This window comes from Eupeodes corollae, chromosome 3 (assembly GCF_945859685.1).
Source record: "Eupeodes corollae chromosome 3, idEupCoro1.1, whole genome shotgun sequence".
Lineage (NCBI taxonomy): Eukaryota > Metazoa > Arthropoda > Insecta > Diptera > Syrphidae > Eupeodes > Eupeodes corollae.
This window is the reverse complement of record NC_079149.1, coordinates 22226577-22233610: the sequence shown is the minus strand read 5'-3', so window position 1 is coordinate 22233610 and position 7034 is coordinate 22226577.

Genomic DNA, 7034 nt, shown 5'->3' with positions numbered 1-7034 from the left:
ATCATTTTGTCATAAAATAGGATATATCACTTAATTTTGTTCAGCTTTTTTGATTAAAAAAACGATAATTTATTTTTTTGTTTCAAAATTAATAAGTTTGGCAAAAAAAATAATTTAAGTCGCTACTCGTGAGATATTTTGGGTTAAAAAAAAACCAGTCCTGAATTTTTTTGAGAGTCCTTTCTGCATCTGCCTGTGTTATTTTCTGTACTGGTTCTTGAGATTTGGACGACGAAAAAGATTCCCGAATGTAGACACAGATATCCCTCTTAAAAAAATGTTTATTTAAATTTTAGGGACCTTGAAAGTTCGAGAAATGTCAACATTTTTAATTCGAAAAATCGGACCGATTACATCAGTAAGTGTCTATGGCAAGTTTAAAGTATGCCATTTATTTGTGCATGTCCTCTATAACTTCATTAATTCTATCTTTAAGATGTTGAAACTATTTTTGAGCATTAATAAACCTTGTCTTCTACATGGCTTAAAATAAATAAATCTGGAGGTGTTAAGATTTCGATTGAGAACGTTGAACTGAAAAGATCACAAAACATTTCTTGCAAAACTGCGAATTATGAGTGATAAATTTTCACCATAATCCTACCATTTATAGTTTTGGCGTATTACGCGTCAAATGTCAAAAATAACAGGTTCAACAGTGCCAACTGCCCCAAAAATCGGCTTATTCGAAATGAAACCCGTGATTGGAAAACCCTACATTTATGTTTCTATAAAATTGACATGAAGTTCGAAGTAACCAAAACCTCCATCGCAATCACAATCTTCCCAATCAATCATACTTTTTGCCAAATAATTGCAAAGCTAATTGCAGGATAAGCACACATTTTGTATTTACGAATATCTACGCAGTAACATTTAAACATTCTGACATTTAAGTCGTTACTAAATATGAATGATTATAATAATTAAAAACTATAGGCAAGTACCTAACGCCAAGTATAATAAACAATAAAAAAAAGAAGCTTAAAGCCATTTGAAACCAAAAAAAGTTAAAAATATTAACGTCTTTGCAAGACTCTATGTACAACAACAGTGGTAATTATTATTATTATACCGATGTGCGTCAAGCATTTAAACCACAAGCTTTCAAGCAATGTTGTCTGAATTTTAATCACAGGTTTATAATCAAATTGATTCCATCTTGGTTTTCTATTTCCAAATATTTTTTTTAATGTTGCCATTTCAAAAGGCAACCATCACTCAGTTTTGTGTCATTGAGCAAAAATAAATATTAAAAAGAAAAAAGTTTTTATTTTGTTGATTGGCAAATTATAGAATCAAGAAAAATAAATTTAATATAAATTTGTATTTTATTTATGTGTTCATAATATGAATATATTTTGACATTATGTAAATTTTGTAGAAATTCTTTAATTTTAAATTCTATGTTTTTTTTTATATTGTTTATTGTTTTGTCAAATATTTTGAAGCGGAAGCTCATTTAATGCAAAATAGAAAAAAAATTTATAGATTTTATTTTGCAACTCGTTTAGAGTTGTTTTATTTTAAACTTGTTTGCAATAAGATAAACTAAAAACAAAAACATTATTAATACATACTTTTTACAATCTATCAAGAATATTAAATGAATACATTCGACGTTTTAATTTACATGTTGTGAATTTCTAAGATTTTTTTTTGTTTATAAACGATTAGAAAACACTTTGGATTAAAATATATTATTTGATTAAATTTATAATTTTAAAATTTGTATACATTTAAATTATAATGAGAATGGCCTAAAGGAAGTAAAAATAACACGTTCTTTTGTTTTAGTTCATAGAAATGTTTCCTTTATTTTTTTTAATTTGTTAAAAAGCTAATTTTGTATTTCCACTCTTCAATTTTATTAAAAATATATAACAACTATTTTTCTAAATTATGTATGTTTATATACAATATATGTGTATAAATATGATTCAGTTAAAAAATACATAAAAATATTTGTTAACCAATGTTTGTCTGTTTCGAGTATCAAACGTACCAAAATCTTTTAATAAATATTTGTATGCTATGATTTCATTCAAGATAAATTCTAAAATTTCTATAGACTGTTTTTAACTTCCCATAGAAAGTAATTGAAATCTGTCCAATTTGTCGAACTGAACATTTCGATATTTCTCGACGTTTTAAGGTCCCTAGAATCTAAATTTTCTTTAGCGACGAAGCACATTCCTATCTTGGTGAATATGTCAATAAACAAAATCGTCTTATTTGGCTTTATGGCTTTATTGCAAGAGACATTTCCTGATAGCGTAGTTTCTCATCTTGGCAATATAAACTGACCACCAATATCAAGTGATTTGACACCGCTGGACATTTTTTTGTAGAGCTACGCGAAAGACCGTGTTTTGACAGTAAAAATTTTAACTCTTGAGCACCAAAAAACCAACATTTGTCAAGTTATGGCTGAGATACTGCCCAATATGTGTCAAAAGTGATCGAAAATTACAAAAGAATCAATGCTTGCAACAGTTCGCGTTGCGATCACACGTAACGTCAACGTTCAAGCTTCGACAATGTATAAATTCGTTCTCTTGGAAAATAACAAGGGACTTATATCGCCTTTCATTTTGAAAAAACAGTTATTCTAAGAGTTTTAACTTCCCATAGGAAGTTATTATAATGGTCCGATTTGTCAAATTGTAAATTTTGACAATTATCCTTGACATGTCCCTAGAGTCGAAATATAAGATTTTTAGAAAGATGTCTCTGCGTGCATGTGCACCTACGTACGTCTGTATGTTCGCGTTATTTTTTTCGTTGTCCATAGCTTAAAAACCAGAAGAGATATCGACTTCAAATAAATTTTATTATACATATAATAATGCAGAAAGATGCAGAAAGGGCTCTCAAGAAAATTGCGTGGGTGGTTTATTTACCATAGCAGTTTAAAAAAAAGGTGAACATTTTGGTTAAACCTAAATATCTCATGAATAAATGACGCTAGTGACTTTAATTAAATTTCATTTGTTACGTAATACCAAACAAATATATTTTTGAAAAAATCCAACTAACGGTTAATAAATAAAATAAATAAACAAAATTGTCACCCCAAAAATTTTACGAACAAAAAATGATTTCATCTCCAAAACGATTTTGTGCAACGAGGACTAAAGTTCTTAAGATCTGGGAAAATTTTGAGAAAAATCAAATTAACAAAAACAATTAACAAAAAAATATAAAATCTACAAAAATAGTACGCAAATTTGGTAAAAATTGATGTTCGGCTCCCGATAACCTGTGAACAATAGAAGATATTGACTTCAAATTAATTTCATTCATCAAATTTGTATTTGGTAAAAATTGGTTTTAGTATAAAAATCTAGTTAACGAAAATAGATTTCGAAATGAAACTATTTTATCATATCCAAAATATTGTTGGTAGTTTTTAATTATTTTATAATAATTCAACTGACAACTTTTTTAACAAAACACCAAAACCTACAACCTTTTAAGCAAGGCAAATCGACAGACGGGATGGGAAGTTATCATGGATCGCATCCCAGCCTCTTTTTATATTTTTATTTTAAGCTGTTCAAATTTCCAAATCAAATTTACAGATTTGAAAAATATTTATGGCACAAAGCAAAAGGCAGAACTATTATCTTATTGCTATAAAACTGTGATGATGAGGATTTGGTAACATTTAAACAACAACAAATTAAATTGATAAAATAGATTTCCCGATTTGAATTCCGAAGTACTAAACAAGCCATTTTGTTTGAAAAAAATAGATACTAGAAAAATGTTTAATAGGAAGTTGCAAGTAACATTGCGGTGAAATATTTTTGTATTCTCAAGAAAAAATTTGCTTGATGTAAATGTGATTAGATTAGGATCAGGATATTTTAATAAAGTATAATAAATCAAAGTGTTATAAAATTTAGCTGTCTTAAAAAGCAAACCTTTAATCTTTACTTTTCTTGCATTATTTACGTGTGTCGTCTCAAAAGTATGTCAACAAACCAAAATTGTATTTATATTTTTATTTTTATAGCAAATTAAGTCTTCTTATAGACTTGTCAATTACTATGTTCATTCAAAGTAAAAGGTTTAGTTTATTTCCTGTCACTTTCGCTAGTTTATCATCATCATACTAAAGTGCTGCACTTGCATAAAAATATAATAACCACAGTGCTATGCCTTTGTGCATTATTTTATTTTTATACAGTTTTTTTTATTATTTTTATGCAACACTTTTTGTTTTGTTCCAGTTTGATTGCATGCAGCATGTTGATGTTGTTAATGTTGAATGCACTTCCATAGAAACTTCATCAAGTCAAGGTATATTTTGTATTCGAGTATTTGGTTTGTTTGAAGTAACTTTTATTTTTGTTTGCTTCAGAGTACAATTCTCTGCAGGTTTCTTTTATATTTCTCTTTATCATTTGTTGTCTTCTCTGGTTTGTTACTTCGTTAGTGTCATGGTTCATTAAATTTGAATTCAACAATAATAAAATAATACCAAAATAATTGTAATGTGATGTCGTTAAAATCAAATACACCATAGGTAGGTTTTTCTTTTACCTATACGAGTATTCAATAAACTTGTTTGAAATATTGGAAGGTTTACAATCTTATCAACAATATAAAAATTTACTGCATTTACGAGTTTTTAGTTCCAGATGGTATTTTGTTGTTTATATATTTATTTTTAATTTCGCGGAACCACAAGTATAATTTTCTTCTACTTTATTTTGATTGAACTTATGGTCTGCCGCATTGTAATTATTATAGAATTCGTTTTCAATATTCATAAACTGAGTAAGCATCAGGGTTAGTATTTGTAGCATTTCAATATTATTCATGTTACTAGTTTTGAGAGTTTGCATCAATCTATATAATTTATTTATTTATTTGGGTCGACAAAAATGTAATAATATAGAATTCTAACAAATACTTCATGGAGCATGATTTAATTTGATTAAGGATTGACCATCATACAATTGAGAGCAATATAATTTTACGTAGAATGTTATTTAAGTTACAAGTGGTACTTAACTTATTATTCATGACCCTTGAAAAATACGATGACAATAATTATTATTTATTCAAGTTCGGATTGTGTCAAAGCTAATATTCCTTGGAGGTTCAAAACTAACACATATGCGGTAAATAACTGAAGATTCTTAGGATTTCGGATAATGGACTGAATAAGTGTTAATCTTTGAACTTTCAACTTCATCCATTTAACTGCCAAAACATTGAGTTTAGCAAAGCCCCTCCCTACATAAAACATATGTAAAAAGATAACAAAGCCAAATTAATTGGGGTTATTTTGAGTTTTATGAAAAAGTCATCGTTAATTGTATGATCGGTTCTACTGGGTCCGGCAAAAAAACCTCCCGTATATGGGATTGTATTTTATTTCAAAAATTCAATAAAATTTTCTGTTAAATTGTTTATTTATTTGGCATTGCCTTTTTAAATATGGTTGGTCTTTTTGCCGGATCCTGTATTTATATTCTGTCTACAACCTAATCTAGCTGGAAAATTGGATATTCTCTTGAAAAAAAACAGACAAAGCTGAATTTTGGTGGAGAGTTTTGACACTCCTAAAAAGTCCCCTTTTATGAAACGGAGGAAACAATCTAGTGGGTGGGGGTGAAGGGGGGTCAAGTAGACTTTTTCTTCCAAATTACTCCAAAACTATAAGTTTAAAACTAAAATTGTAAACACACATTGTGATTCATCTAAATTTTTACCAAGTTTTAGTATTGTTTTTTTTAGAGTTTTACTTTTTGTAAAAAAACTGTCAATTCGAATTTTAAAAAAAATTACCAAATGTTGAAAACAATATTTCTTATAAGATAAAATTAGTTTGAAGCCAATATTTCAAATTTTTAAAGAGATATTTGAGTCGAAAATCATTTTTTACCAACTTTTATAAATTTTTTTTTAGGTTTTTATTTTTTGTAAAAAAACCTGCCAATTCGATTTTTCTCAAAATTTGTCCTTATGTTAAAAAACAATATTTCTTATAGGATAAAATTAGTAAGAATCTATTATCAAGTTTTAAAAAGATATTTGAGTCGAAAATCATTTTTTACCAACTTTTATACATTTTTTTAGGTTTTTATTTTTTGTAAAAAAACTGTCAATTCGATTTTTCTCAACATTTTTCAAAATGTTGAAAACAATATTTCTTATAAAATAAAAGAAGTTTGAAGCCTAAATTTCAAGTTTTTGACAAGATATTAAAATCGATATTCATTTTTTACAAACTTTGAGTAATGTGTTTTTTAGATTTTTATTTTTTATAAAAAAAAACTGTCAATTAGATTTTTCTCAAAATTTGATCAGATCACAAAAACATTATTCTTCGTTGCACAAAGTTGTTTTAGAGATGAAATCATATTTCATTAGTAAGATTTTGGAGGTGACAATTTTTTTTTTAAGTTTTATTGATTTATAAAAAAAAAAAAACAGTTATATTGATTTTTTTCAAAAAAAAAATATAACTGTTTGGTATAACGTTTTAATATATTATATAAAATTTAATTCAGGTCTCTAGCGTTTTTGGTTCGTAAGATATTTTGGGTTAACCAAAATTTTCACCTTTTTTTCAAACTGCTATGGTAAGAAAACCACCCACGCAATTTTCTTCAGAGCCGTTTCTGCATCTTTCTGAGTTATTATCTGTATAACAAATTTTTTTTTAAAGTTGATATCTTTTCTGGTTCTTGAGCTATGGAGGACGAAAAAACGTCGCGAACGTACGGACGTACGAACGTACGTACACACGCACGCACATACATCTTTCTAAAAATCTTTTATTTCGACTCTAGGGACCTTGAAACGTCGAGAAATGTCAAAATTTTCAATTTGACAAATCGGATCCATTACAATAACTTCCTTAATACAATTACAATTGTAGTATTTTTTTCACCTCTACAAAGATGAACAGTTAAGCTTACATCCAGGTACTTCAGGATAATTTGATTTCCTACTAAAGACGGTTTCCTCGAGTTTGGCATGTCTTCCAGTAAGATAATGAACAAATTCACGTT